The sequence below is a fragment of the Balaenoptera physalus genome (assembly GCF_965194825.1).
Source record: "Balaenoptera physalus genome assembly, chromosome: 4".
Taxonomy (NCBI): domain Eukaryota; kingdom Metazoa; phylum Chordata; class Mammalia; order Artiodactyla; family Balaenopteridae; genus Balaenoptera; species Balaenoptera physalus.
This window is the reverse complement of record NC_138891.1, coordinates 137,216,211-137,232,100: the sequence shown is the minus strand read 5'-3', so window position 1 is coordinate 137,232,100 and position 15,890 is coordinate 137,216,211. Positions and strand designations below refer to the sequence as shown.

The window sequence follows — 15,890 nt, the reverse complement described above, 5'->3', positions numbered from 1 at the left end:
ATGACTGCACTCCCAGGTTTATGGATCACAGACAAGATTAGGGATGCCAGAAATGATACTGCAGTCATACAGCTATTTGGACCTCAAATGGCTGAAAAGATTTTTCTTGAATATCAAGGCCAAAGCCCAACCTTGATGCATTCTTAACAGAGATATGTAAACTTAAATTAAGCTGAGTCACACTGACCTCTTCATGAAAACTATTAGGAACCATACAAGCCATTAGAAAATACAGTGAAAAATATCGCACTCGGAATTGCAGCAAAATATAAATTATCTAGGAATAAACTTTTTAAGACCTGTTTAATGCTTATGGAAAAAAAAAAAAACCCTAGAAAAGCCTCATTAAGGAACATTAAAAAAATTAAGACTCATGAATAGAGGACATAGCTTGTCACTGGTTAAGGAGACTCAGTATTATTCAATAGTCTAAAGATGTCAATCCTTTAAAAATTAAATCAAGCTTCTTCCCCCTCCCCCCCTTGCCACCCCGGCCCCAGGAACTTGAAAATTAATACTAACGTTCAACTGGAAAAATAAATATCTAAGAATCGTCCTGAAAATTCTTTAAAAGTGGGATTGGGGGAGAGTATTTGGAGGGTAAGACTATCTCCACTAAATATTGAAATTTTTTATAGCATTACCTACAATATCTATATAGTTGGAACTGGAATAAGAACAGACATGTCAATTGAACAGAATATTCCAGAAATAGCTCATAATTTATGGGGAGCACAAATACACAAAACCCTAAGTACATTAAGGCAACATTTTATCAGCAAAATAAGATAATTCAATAAATTACATTTGCTTAATTTACTACCCATTTGGTTAAAAATATCCCACTCCTAAATATCAAACAAATTTCAGATGAACTAGAGATTTAACCACAAAACCATTTTATTACTAAAGAATTTTAAATCTCTATCCCTATCTATATCCATTCTTAGGAAGGAAGAGGAATTTATAAACATGATACAATAATCAGAGGTAAATAATGGGAAAGACTGATGAATTTACTTAAAAGTTGAAAACTTCTGCATGAAAAACATACTATAAGACAAATGGTGAGCCAGCAAAAGCATTTTCAAATATATAGGACAGAAGGTAAATTTCATTGCTATGTAAAATATTTACAAATCAATTTAAAATGAAAGAGCAAGCAATCCACAGAGGAAAAGAAGTGGTAAATAACTGGTAAACAAACACCATTCAACATTTCTCAACATTAGGAATCTCAAATTAAAACAAGATGCCAGTTTTTCTCATTTATCAGACAGTCAACAACAAAAGCATATTTGAGATTGCCCAGCGATGATGCTTGTATACACACTGGCCTGATGGGAATACAATGGAGGATCCTCTCTGCCGGGCAACAGTGAACATTCCTTCTGGAATTTAGGAATGTATCCTGCATCCATGCTCTGCTGGGTACATAAAGTGGTGTGTTGAAAGATGTTCATTACAGCATTTTTAATGATAGCAAACAGTTGAAATATCTTAAGTGTCCACAGGTGGTATTTTGTTTAAGTAAATCACGATAAATCCAGACAATGAGGTAGGCTACAAGTCCTGGTGTTGGAGAGACTGCTCAACTAATGCTGTTAAGTAGAATCCTGCATAAGACAACATGTACTATATGATCTCATAGGTGGAAGGGTCCAAAAACCTATATTTGGTGATTATTTCTGGGGCCTGGAGCTGGGGACTGGAGTGGGATGGGAGATCTGGTTTTATTTCTGTATCAGTTGGATTTCAATTGCAGATGACAGGAGTGACTCTAGTTGTGTTAAGCAGAGATTGATTTAATAGTTATTTCTTAATAAATGCTGGAGAGGGTGTGGAGAAAGACTGAATCTTGGTGCTTTGTGACCACCTAGAGGGGTGGGATAGGGAGGGTGGGAGAGAGACGCAAGAGGGAGGACATATGGGGATATATGTATATGTATAGCTGATTCACTTTGTTATACAGCAGAAACTAACGCACCATTGTAAAGCAATTATACTCCAATAAAGATGTTAAAAAAAAAAGACTGAATCACTTTGTTGTACACCAGAAACTAACAAAACATTGTAAATCAACTATACTTCACTTAAAAAAAAATTAAAAAAATTTAAAAATTAGTTATTTCTTCTTTCTATAACCCAGTATTTGTGTTCCTTAAAAACTTTGTGTTCCTTAAAAACTTTGTGTTCTTAAAAAAAAAAAACCCGCAACTTTGTGTTCTCAAAATTAATAATTACAGAATATATAGGTTCAGTGCAGACAGACCACTCAAAACTTATGTCATTTTGCATCTAGGGCACCAGCAAAAGCAATGGTTTGAACCTCAGAGGGCACTTGGACAGGTGACTGAACATGGCCGGAGTTAGCCTCAGGGATGTTTAAAGTGAATAAAGACAAATGAATGAAAATGCTGGCTTTGGGGCTGAGACAATGCATATGGAAACTCCAAACCTGGAAGGAAGAGCAACCTATTCTGCGCAAAGCTTTGCAAGGCTGGGGGCGTCTCTGCTTGGGGGAGGGAGCCGCGGGTGCAGGCAATCCTCTTTAATTTTCTTAGGGTAGAGTTGAGAAGCATTCTGTTGTGGAGCTGAAGATTTTTCTTTTCCTGTTCCTCTTGCTCAGAAAAAAACTGTGTATGAATCAAGACAATTGTCATGTTACTGTCACATCATCCCCTGACTCCCAGTCCTACATGAGCTATTTTGGAGTCTTAGAAAGAGGCCTTGTGGCAGAACAGACTGTACATGGAGTGAGGGGCCTACAGAATTGTCAGAGGGCTGGAGGAGGGGGCTCTAGGGTGGTCATCTGGAGGACTCAAAGAGCAAGTTGGGGCACTGGCCCTCTAGGGGAGCCACTACCTGGTACTGGAGGGGACTAGGAGACCACCAGTGGAACTGCTGAGTTAAACTATGCACTGTCAGTGCATCAGAAAAATAAGGAGTGGTGCGTGAATATATTGTGGATATGTGATAAAGCAAAAATAACATGTGAACAACGGTAGGATCTAGATGGTGGCTATATGGGTATTCACTCCACAATCCTTTCAACTATTATGTATCTTTGAAAAGGTTCATAATTAACCAAAACAAAACAAACTAACAAAAAAAAAGACATGTTTTTCTCTTTCTGACTTACTCTGTATGACAGACTCTAGGTCCCATCCACATCTCTACAAATGACCCAATTTCATTTCTTTTTATGGCTGAGTAATATTCCATTATATATGTGGAATCTAGAAAACTGGTACAGATGAACCTATTTGCAGGGCAGGAATAGAAATGCAGACATAGAGAATGGACGTGTGGACACAGGGCGGGAAGGAGAGGGTGGGATGAATTAGGAGATTAGGTTGGACATAAATACACTACCATGTATAGAATAGCTAGCTAGTGGGAACCTACTGTATAGTACAGGGAACTCAGCTCGGTGCTCTGTGATGACCTAGGTGGGTGGGATGGGGGAGGGAGGTCCAAGAGGGAGGGCATATATACATACATATAGCTGATACACTTCACTGTACAGCAGAAACTAACACAAAATTGTAAAGCAATTATACTTCAATTAAAAAACAAAGACTTGTAGCGTCTGTCTATAGCTGCTCTTGCTCTAACTGCCCCTCTAGATGCCTGAGGCTGGTGACTGGACCCTGGGAGGGCGAGTCTGGCCCCTTCACAGACACACCTGCCCTGGCCGTGGTGACTGGGCTGGAGCTGCGGGAGATCACCTTTCTTACCCTCCATCACCGCACCTGCCATCAGCAATGTCCCAAGTAGCAGGAAGATGGCCCCCACCTCGCCCGTGCTTGCCTTCTTTTTTTTGCAAATCTTGCCCAAGTGTGCTTTTAATTTGAAGAAGCTTAGTGTGACTCCTTGATTCAAGAAAATCTGAGAATCATGGTTCTTAGCTTCCAGGTGTCTGCAGTTTAGGGTTGAACAGAAGAAAATCATACTGAGTGAAGTAAGTCAGACAGAGAAAGACAAATATCCCTTGTATGTGGAATCTAAAAAAATGGTACAAGTGAACTTATTTACAAAACAGAAATAGAGTCACAGATGTAGAAAACAAACTTATGGTTACCAGGGGGAAAGGGAGGGAGGGATAAATTGGGAGATTGGGATTGACATATACACACTACTGTGTATAAAATAGATAACTAATAAGGACCTACTGTATAGCACAGGGAACTCTACTCAATACTCTGTGATGACCTATATGGGAAAAGAATCTAAAAAAGAGTGGATATATGTTTATGTATACCTGATCCACTTTACTGTACACCTGAAACTAACACAACATTTTTAAAAATAATTTTTATTGGAGTATAGTTGCTTTACAATGTTGTGTTAGTTTCTACTGTACAGCAAAATGAATCAGCCGTGCATATACATATATCCCCTCTTTTTTGGATTCCCTTCCCATTTAGGTCACCACAGGGCATTAAGTAGAGTTCCTTGTGCTCTACAGTATGTTCTCATTAGTTGTCTATAACACAACATTTTAAATCAACTGTACTCCAATAAAAACTTAAAAAAATAAAATAAAGTATATACTTTAGGAGATATGTATCTATATGAATATATTAAGTGTTTGCTAGCAAAATAAAGATATTGCAAAGCATAAGGAAAAAAGAAAGGAAAGTGGCTGTAATTGATGCTGATGTAATGGATTCTCTTTATCCACTGCAATTTCATACTGTTTTGTATTGTTCTCTCTTTTTTCTTTTTCATGAGTTTTATAAATGAGGTATAATTTATATACATTAAAGTGCACGGTTTGATGAGTTTTGATAAATGTATATAGTTGTATAGTTACCACACCAGTCACAATATAGAACATATCCATGACCTCAGAAAGTTCTTTTGTGCCACCCCTAGGGGCACTGCTCTGATTTCCAACCTGATAACTTAATTTTGCCTGTTCTCTACCCCAGAGAAATGAGGAAAAGAAAAAGGCCCGCTAAAATAATTTGTCCAAGAATGGTGATAACAACATTATTCATAACAGCCTCAAACTGGAAACATCCTGAATGTCCATCAACAGGAAAATAAACAAACTATGGTATATTTGTGCAATGAAATACCACTCATAAATAAAAAGGAATGAACTATTGCTACACACAACATGGATGAAGCTCAAACACAAATTAATTTTCTAATTATTAAAAGAAGTTTCAGCACATTCTAATTCTGGGACAAGTTTCACTTTTGCTTTATGCATTTCTGTAGTGGTTAAGTGATTATAATCATTACATATTAATATTAAAAATTTAAAAATAAAATGCAGTAAGCCTTCTGATTAAAGTTAGTAGCTTTTGTTGTAATATTATAAAATTAAATATTTTAATTATATTTATAGCTCAAATATAAAATATAAGTTATTTATATTTTAAATATAAAAGTAAAATAATGGATATCTTATTTATTTGGAAGTGGAGGGGTTCAAAACATGTTACCCCAAAATATGCTGGTTTGGCATATTGATTATTTTGAGCTGCCAGCAACTGAGAAACTGCTCTCTATCCTCACCCTTTCTGCCTAAAAGCAGGACATAAATTTCCCATGAGAAAGGTGCCCTCCTGGTACCAGGAAGAAGAGAACGTTCTTATCATGGGGGATAGGAAGTTGACACCAAGATGAGTCAACTCATCATAAGCGCAAACCTTACTGAAACAACCCTCATCTTGCATTAGTTTCCCTCATGTATTTCCTGGCCACTTTCCCACAATGTATCACCCCTAAAAGCCCAAATCCCTTTCCTTTGCCTTGTCACTTCTCCACAAATTTATCATCTTTTGTTAAGTTGTTTATAAGCTCCTGAGTCTAACAAGTTCTTTGGAGTTTTTGCTTCTTATCCATGAAGTCCTCTGTGCCACATAAACAATGTTAACATCATATAAACTTTGTATGTTTTTCTTTTGTGAATCTGACTGCTGTTAGTTTAATCTGCATGTCCCAGTCAGAAAACATAAGAGGGTAGAGGAAACATTTTTCCTCCCCTCCAGAGGCAAAGAAAGAACTCCAAGTCACTAACTGCTCTTCTAGGTGACTGAGAACTAGGACCATATACAGAATAGGTGACTCATTTACTTCCTGAACACACTCAAGTTGCCTTTTCAGAATAAGTCAACATTGCATTTTGATTTGACTTCATAACTCTATCAGTTGGGGTGCATCTGGAGCAATAGGAAACTTACTAACAGAGGTTTTGATCATAACAACTCTTATTTTCCTTACAAAAACTCTGGAAGTAGGTGGTCCCAGGGTAGGTTTGATGGCATAACAATGACTCCAAATCCTAAACTTTTTTTCTTTTTCATTCTGACACCCTTAGAATGTGAGCAATGCCCCTCACCTTCCACTCATGCTCACAAGACGGCTGCCCCTGCTCCAACCATTGGGTCCTCACACATCTGACAGTGCTGTGGCCAGCAGGAGGAGCTGATGCAAAAGGGCTTTCTCCTCTGCATGTCTTATTTGTCAGGGAGGAAATAATCTTTTCTGGAAATCCAGAAGAGACTTCTCACATCCCTTTGGTCAGAACAAGGTCAAACGGCAACCACCAATCACTGGCTAAATCCATTGGGATTGTCACCATTCAGTCACACCAACTAAATCATCCAGAGTGACACATTGCTGCCTGAACAAAATCAGGGTCTGTAGGCTAGGAAGTGGCTGCCTGGGACATTCCCAATGTCTGTGTAGATCAAGAATTATAGGTTACTTCAATAATGCCCTGCCTCACCAATGCTTAGAGTGTGGACCTTTTTTTCCTGAGGAGATGGTAGAGCAGAGGAAAAGGCAAGTTCTGGCTTAAATCACACAAGCTCTGTGTCTTTGAGCAAGTGACTACTTTCCTGAGAGTCAGTTTTCTTATCTGTAAAGTGGGAATGATAATAATCCTTGACATGTAGGAGCTGGTGAGGAACAACAGAAATAGCACATGGAAAACACTTGGCATATAGTGTCTAGCACAAGATCTGTGCTTAATAAATAGTAGGTATCGTGACTCTCAGAAAGAGGAGCTTGGGCTTAAACCATGGCTTGTATCAACAAGTCAGTTTGTCCATTTCTGTAGTCATTCCCTGTAGAGACCTAGAGAATACATATTTGAAGTCCTCATGGAGCTGCTGTGAGTAGTAAATGAGGTTCAGGTAAGCCCATAGTTGGTGCTCGATGAGTTCTACTTGGACTCCAGTTGGGAATCAGGTTCATTTCCTGACAGTAATGTGAACTTGGTCACCTCCATGCTGAGATCCGGCACTCCTCCACTCCCCTCCCCTCCCTGATGAACCCGGCATGGGTCCGCCCTTATCTGCCTGTGTGCTGCTCTGTGAGTGTTTGCAGAAAATTGGTGAAGGTCTGGCCTTGCAGGCTGCGATCTGTGAAGGGCAGAGTAAACTAAGGGGATGGCAGGCAAGGGATTAATGCTGGAATTCTCCAAAGCCCCAGGATGCTTTCTTCACAAGATTTTGAACCTTAATTCTGGATTTTTGGATTTCTCCCTTTTTTATAACTCTGACATCACTAAGCAGGCAGAGCCTTAGGAAACCGTACAAGGACTTGGACCTCTGTGATGTTCTGCTACAGTTTCATCCATCAGGAAAGGAGCTGATGACTGAATATAGTTCTGTGCATTCATCCACTGCTTCTGAGTGTGCGCAACGCCTTCACTGATGCTATCACACTGGAGCCTGTACAAGAGAGATGGGTCTCGTTTCTCCCCTTCTATAAATGAGCAAAATGCAGCCTCACAGAGGTTAAACGATTTAGCCAAAGTTATCTATTTAGTACTTCATTAGGAGTTGGAATTTGAAATCTGATCTGAGGGTCCCTAATATCCTCGGGAGACAGTGGTTTGACTATTATGAGCCAGGAACATCTTTCACTTTTTTTTTCTTTTGGGTTTCTGTAAATTTTTCTCTGTTATACAGAACCAAAGAATGAGAACAAACCCCACCCCCATTATAGCATTATCCAGGCTTCCAATTTATAGGGCAAAAGATTATCCTCAAGTCTTTCCACAGAAACACCACCATTGGTATGGCATAGAGAACTTCCCAATGTAGGAGACTTCTGAAGCCTGAAAGTTAAAAACCAAAGGTTAATTCACACCACCTCTGTGAATCAAGTGAATATTTATTTACACGATTAATAAATGGCAGAGGGATTAAAACATGGTTTTTGTTATGTTTTGGTTTTACTTCATCTAAAATCTTCTAAAGATGATTCTAGGGCAGTCTCTTGGGAACCGAGGAGAAAACACACCTCCAGTTTCTCAACAGCTCACTTAGAGGAGGCTTCTGAGATTCAGGTCTAAACACACTCCGTCCATCATCCACGGCCTGTGCTCCAGGAATGCAAACAGCCTCTTCAGGTGGAGTTGGTAGATGGCCTACGGTGTCCACTGCCCTCACAAATGGCTAAGAGGGTCCAACTCAACCAGTGGTGGCCTGTCCTAGAGTCGTCCTCCATGACAACCCCCTTCAGTCCCCGTCTTGCTCAGACCCTGGGTCCTTACCCAGCACCTCTCATAGCATCTGCCTCTAGCCTCCTGGCCCTGCAACATCTGGACTAAAGACCAACTATAGTCCCCTCTTTGTACCCACGTGGGCTCTTGAATGCTGAGGGCACTCTCCCTCTAACCGTTTACTGTGAGTACTTGCTCATCTGTCTGGCACAGCTGAATACGCACCCTGGGGGGCTAGAGGTGTGTTCTGTTCACTGTGGGTCCCCAGTGCCCTGGCTCAGGGCCTGACACCCAGCAGGCTCCCAGCACTCATCGAACAGATGCAGGAACCACTGTGGAGTGAGCTCTGCCTCTCCTTGAATGGCTGAGACCTCACCCAACAGGTGCAGCCCAGGTGAGTCATTTTGGATCTCCCTCCGCCCCTTCTCTTCCCCAGGCTCTAGCAAATGGAACTTGAACCAAATTCAGCACGGTAGTAAGAGCTGGATTCCTGTTTTCCCCTCTTTATTGAAGACACCTGGCCAACAGGTGGTTCACACCTGGATACCGGGGAACCAGGGAGTTGCAGCCTCCCCACTGGAGGGCCCTGTCCAGGGGGGCTTTCTAGGAAGAGTCAGGGTTTACTGGAGAGTTGGGTCCTTTTCTTAGTCCAAGAGGCAATCCTGAAAAGGGACAAGAAAATGTCACGGGCGGAGCCTTGACCCTGTACCTACACCCAACAGGGCACCTGACCCTCCGGGGAAATCAGAATCAGCCATGCTGAGTGATGGGAAATACAGCCCTGACCAGTTCCACCTGTTATTTAAAGACTGAGAAGTTCCTCTCCTGGAGGACACAGCACTTGCTGAGAGAAAGAGGAGACGCCCCTTAATTCTGGCACGTACAGTCCCAGGCCAGGACACGTGGTGTCTGGAGGAAGCCCAGGCACGGTTTCTCCCTGCTCCGTGAGGCAGCCCAGCTGCACAGGTGCAGCCCTCTGGATGATGCATCGATACCTGGCCAGGACTCTGGAGCCACCACCTAATCTCCCCGCCCCTCCCCTGCATCTCGACCCGTGCATCCTCCCACAGTCTTCGACTCCCCCCTCACCACATTGCACGGAAAGTGTCGTCTGTTTATGTGCCCATTTCCCAAAATATTAGAGCATTTGTGCCATATGGTATATGTGCCAGGCATTATTTGAACCTTGTCACACACATTAGCTCATTTAATCTTCACAAGAACCCAATGAGATAGAGACCCCTGTGGTCCCCATTGAATAGCTGGGGGCAAGGGCTCCATGATTCACTCTTTTGTCCCCAGCCCGGGACCAGGTTGCATAGAGAAGCTCTCGGGACATAGAGTTGAGTGATTGAGCCGATGAAGGAATGAGCTGTGTTTACTGGCCGTTTAGAGAAAAGAAACACATCATGTCTGCTCAGCACTTGCCTACTTTTCTTCCTTCTCGTCATCACTTCTCTGTCTTATCCCATTATTTTCCCAATCCTTCCTCCACCACCTCAAAGACAAAGATTTAAGCCAACTGAAGTAAAGTATCCATTAAAAACAAAGTCTCTTAATTGGCTAAAGTTACATTTTTCTGTTTGCTCTCTGCGGTTTGTGAAAGAATGAGGTTGGTGTTATGGTCTGTTTGGAAAATGCCCTTTGAGAAAAGGGACAGTTAATGACTGTTTCCCACTGAGTCCAACAGACAGTGCCAAGTACCCCGTGGGCACAGAGAAAATATTAATTGATGTTGATTTCCTTACTTATTATTTAAATATGCTAAATGGCCCCTGAGAAGCTTTCGAAAAGTTAACATGTTACCCAAAATACATGACTTATCCAGGGAGTACTTTACTCTTTACTCACTGAGAGTTCAGTATCTCTGTTTTCGAAGCCTATTCATTTTGCAAATTTGATGAATTTGCACAGGAAGAAGTGGGATAAGATTTGGTGATAAAATGGTCGAAAATACTCCTGATTTCTACTAAAAGTCAACTGAATACTAAGTTGCCTGTGCATGAGAAGCACACGTGGATCCCCATGGGTTGGAGAATTTAATTACGTCTTTCTTTATACTGATGTTGTGTGTCATAAAAAAAATTGTTAAAAGTTGAAATATGACAAGCTTAATTGTTTTCCCTATTTCCCCACTTCTAGAGCACCTCGGCATAAGCCTAAAAAGTTAGGCCGTTTGACATTTCTGGTGCTCAAGTTGTTGGGAAATAATTTTATTTCAAACCCAAATCGCAGAAAGCTTTTCATTCTGAAACAGGAAACATTTAAGAGTTATCAGTGTCATGTACTGTTGAGAGATTCCAGAATATATTAGGCAGATGAGTATTTAAAGTGGTATAAATAAGATTTCTCTTGTCATCACTTATGTAGATGAAGGTTCGGAGTTTCTCTGCGGATTTCTGACAAGCCATCAACAACCATGAAGGATGATTTTCCTTCGCTGATTTTGCTAATAAGTTGTCAGCTGATTAGCACTGAGGGCTGGTCACATTTGGGCTGTGTGTGGTTTGTGATCATGCAGGACGGGACTGCAAAGGGATTTTGATGCTGTCATTAGAGTACGATTACATTAAACAGTAAAATAAGACAGAATACAGTTCACTATCCATTTCTTGAACACTTGAGCCAGACGTGTCTTGAAATTTGGAAGGTTTCAGATTTTGGACCATACTTTAATAGGCATATCACACATCGTATAAGAGCCCTAGCGAGGTTTGCAGCATCACTCCATAATCTAAACTGTTAACTATGTCTTTAATCAAATATATTAATATTCTCATCAGTGGGAGAAGGACTATGCATAGCGACCTGTCACTTCAGGGCAGGTTTTGTCCCAAATGAGTTAGCGCAAGAATTTCAGTTTCCAGAAATGTTTGGACCTTGAAATTGTCATAAGGGATTGTTGATGAGCATAATTAAGGTCCAAAATGTTCATGCTGCCAAAGGAACATCAAATCCAATAACCACAGCATCTTAGATAAAATGCCACACAATTCCGTCCTAGGAAGGACTTTGTAGTTTTAGATGCCACTTGCTGAAATATCTGGAATCTCTATCCAGAAGAAACAATCTACCTCCACCTGTTGTTTTAGAATGTGTACTTAATGATGTTAAATTTTAACTTTTATTTGAATAAGTAATATACTGGTAGAAACTTTAAAAAATCTATGCTCTAACAGAGCAAATCTTGTCATGTTTTCCTTCAGACCTTACATGTGCATGTAATTTACTCAATGGAGACACTAGTCTTTCGTCTTTTTAAATTTAAAATTATAACACGTGTTTTTCTATGTATTTTACTTTCTTTATAACTGTCATTTTGAAGAATCTTTTCTGAAGTAAAATTGAACACAGTATTCCTCTGCTATCTTGGAAGGAGGAAGCAAAAACAGAGAACACAACAGAAACTATTGGTAGCTATCCTGCCACATGGGTTAAGCACTGCTGTTAATAGTATGCAAAATAATTGTCAAGATTTTAATCAGGTACACTTCTGCCATGGTGAGTACAGTTTTATAAAATAAAATAATTGCATCAAAATGAATACCATTTAGGTTATGCATTTATTTTAGCAAATGACTCTGAGACCTAAACCAAGTCACTTAACTTCAAAAGGACTTAATTTCCACCTCTGTAAAATCAGAAATTTTATGAAGTTTCTAAGCCACTGATTACTTGTTTTTTGTTTTTTGGCTTTTTAACATCTTTATTAGAGTATAATTGCTTTACAATGGTGTGTCAGTTTCTGCTTTATAACAAAGTGAATCAGTTATACATATACATATGTCCCCATATCTCTTCCCTCTTGCATCTCCCTCCCTCCCACCCTCCCTATTGATTACTTGTTAAGCAATGAAAAAGTTTTGTTATATAGATAGTATTCTGGTGACAATTAACATTGTCAGCTTGAAGAAATATAGTATCCTTAGGATTTTTTGATTGTATTATTATTTGTAACTTTTTAAAAATAATAATTTCTGGTGATTGAATTTCTATTAGAGCTAAGCTGGTATGTTTGTATTTTGGAGTTTTGAGCCCATGTTAATTTGTCCATATACTTTCCGAGTATTTTTGCTATTGTCAGCTACTGAACTGTTAGTGACAGAAGAGATAGAGCAAAATGATGGTTGAGAGGAAGTGGAGTGAGCTGAGATTAACTCAGTTCAACAAGAAAGGTAGTGTCACACTCTCAAAATGTTAAAGTATCTTTCTTTTTTTGGTCAACAAATATGACATCTTTGGACTTATGTTGAAATTAAAAAAAATTCAACCAAGGAATCGTACAGAGTGACATCTGTAGGGACATGTGAATGACATTGTTCATAAAAAGGGAAGGAGAATTTTACAAGCTAGAATTTATGAGCTACATTCGTGTGAAATTAATAGAGTGATATACCTGTTAAATGCCTAAATTTCTAACATAGCTTGGAAAAGTCTTGCCTATTCACATTTTCCCCTTTGATTTTATTTCTTGTTCAGAGCTATGCTTTAATTGTGTTCTACTCATTGTCACTGGAGAAAGACCATTTGATCCATTCTAGAAGGAGCTTTGATTTTCCTCTAGTGTGAGATGCTTTGCAACTTAATCCACTTGGACTTAAGAGAAAGGACCACTCTAGAGCATATTTTCACCATTCTTGTCCTCACAGTTTTTCACGTTGATGGTTGCCACCCTCCTAATGATGGAGGCCCTCCACCTTCCTCCTCACATTTTGGCTGCACAGGGAAAATAGAGGAGACTCCAGTGTTGAAATGAAAGAACAGTGTTTATAATGCCAAGGACAAGCAGAGAGAGAGCGAGCTGGGAGGATTTTCTGGAAATTTCTGCTCTTATAGGTGTATTTATTTCTCAACAGATATTCATGGAACTTTTATTTTTCTGGTGTAGTGCTAGACTCTGGAATTAAAGGAGTAAAGAAAATTTTGCCCTCAGGGAGCTTAGAGTCTACTCTAAAAGAGAAAAGCATGAAATAGACAAAATAAACTGATAAACATGTACATAGAAAAACAAATAAATAAATGGATACAATAGATGATTAGATAAATAGACAAAAAGTAAGTATAATTATGATGTGTGCTATGAAGAAAGTGTGCAGATAGAGAGGGAGGGTCTGCCTGAAGGAGGAACATTGAAGCTGAGATGAGAGCCAAGTTCTGGTTGCTCATAGGCTTCCCAGGGCAGGGGGGTGATTCCTCCTCCTTTTTGAACTCTGACCCAGGAAGTACTCTGCTTTAGGAACCAGATTAACTTTCTCAGCACTCACCAGGTTCTCTCTGGGAAATTTCCTGAGCAAAACCTATTGAACACGGTTGCCCAAATATTATTCCTGCCAAAGTCCTTCCTTTATCGCTCTAAGTGCTGACTAGAGAGCTATTTGTTCTAGTTTCTGAGGAGTGTAAGGAGTTGCCTAATTTCAGAAGAATAAAATGAGACTGAAACTCTAGGTCCTTCGTTGTATCTTACTCTGCTAATTTTTCTCCATTGGAAGATTCTCTGGCATAAAGAATTCATTGTCTTAGACAAAGGTTAGTGGGGATTGAGTTGGGAGGGACTCCTAAAGAGGTAGTTATTTGAAGTTTGGTTCTAGTGGTTTGGACATCACTTGTTTCTGTGTATATGTTAATAAAATTTCTTAGAAAAACACTTGAATATCAAAAGATTTGTAAATTAAGATTTGTAAATTAAGACCATTCTGGTTTCTCAGTTACTAATGAAACAAAGGAAAAAGCTTTGGACTGGTTTTGGGGGGAGACCCGAGTTATTGTACCCATTCTGCCCTTGAGTACCCTTGAAATCTTGTATGAGTCATGTGACTGCCTTGGATAAGAGAATTCCAAATTCATATACAAAATGAAGCTGGTAGACCAGATAACCTCCAAGAAATTTTACAACCAGATAACTTCCAAGATGCTTTACAGCTTTCACATTCTAAGATTCTGATGAATGTCTTGAAAAAATTTAAAAGGAACTTAGGATGATTGGAGCTCAAAGCTGTCTACTGAAGCCATTAGAAAGCCCACTATTTCCATTCATAGTTTCATCCTGCTCTTCAGTTTGAAGTGCCCTGCAAGTATTACCCATCACATACTCACCTTGTTTCACATGTTTCTCTTCACTGCTGCCCGTTGCAATGGCATTAGACCTTTTGTTTTCATATAAGAGGACAGAAATACTTCTAGATTTGAAATTTCAACTGGGAAGCTCAGAGGATAAGCAATAGAAATTGCTTTAATGCAATAAAAAAAGATTCAAGAAACTACAAAATTTTCATTTTATAAAGAGCAGCAGACTTTGTAACATAAAGAATGAATGAAGACTGATAATGGGAACAATTGGGCAAATTTTTATGTTATCTGCAAAATCGGGATTTCTTCTGAAAATTCAAGAGCAGAAGCTTCGTCCTTGAAGCTGAACAATATTCCCCAAAAGCCTTTGTTTGCCCTAATATTCCATAATGTTATGCTTTTACAGTCAATAAGCCATTAGTAATCAAGAGATGTATAATTTATTAATTACACTCCACATTAATATTTAATCTTTTTGGTTGCTGAGCATATTTCTAAATCTACTTTTTAATTACATTTTAAGGATATAAATCTTCCAGGCAACCATTAGAAAAGTCATTTTTCTGCACATTATGATGCCAATTACTTCAAAGCAGCTGGTTGTGAATTCTTGTGATGATACTTGGTAAAGTGGTGCATAGGTACTCTTCACTCATTTGAAAGCTAATTGAATAGTAGTGAGAAGGGAGAATTTACAAAGACACAGAATAGCCAGAGGGAGAAAAAGAAACAACGTATATCAGAGAGTCATCCACAGCCACAGTGGCCCCCTTAACTAGGCAACACCAGTCAATGGTGAACATTTCCTGAGTTCTAAGATCTTGGGCTTTGGGTTTGATATTTACAGTTCACTGAAATAAGCAGCGCTTTTCTGTATGACTCTGGTCCAAATAATGGCATTTTAAAGGCCATAAACAGAACTTCCTTACTTTTTTCTCCCAATAGTCATGCCAGATGCCAGGGATAATGATTTTTTCTTTCTTTTTTCTTGAATTCCTGATGAGCTACTTTGCTTTGGCTGACATTAGAAAAACTCAGTTCCCCATGTTTTGAAAACTTTAGTGCCAGTTCCCTTAGATTTCTTTTGCCTGTCTGGCATTTTATGTGTTCTTAATTCTATTTTTTTAATTACCTCTATGCTGGGACAATTTTTGAAAGTGAGTTCTAAATTTTTTCATATACTCAAGCTTTGGTGGTGATGACAGTGGTTTCAGCAGAAGGTAGATGGAGTCATTGAATTATACTTGGGGAAAATAACTGCTTATTTCTAAAACAGCATTATTTCTGAAAACTCTGCCTTTCCATATATTCAAAAATATTTGTTGAATAAACCACTGAATAAATGTGGATG

At 39.2% G+C, this 15,890-nt stretch overlaps 1 protein-coding gene across 1 annotated transcript in view; it reads left to right on the top strand.

The window, feature by feature from the left end:
- SETD4 (SET domain containing 4) overlaps positions 1–15,890 on the top strand; it is a 586,654-nt gene that overhangs the window by 432,743 nt on the left and 138,021 nt on the right. The window lies entirely within an intron of this gene.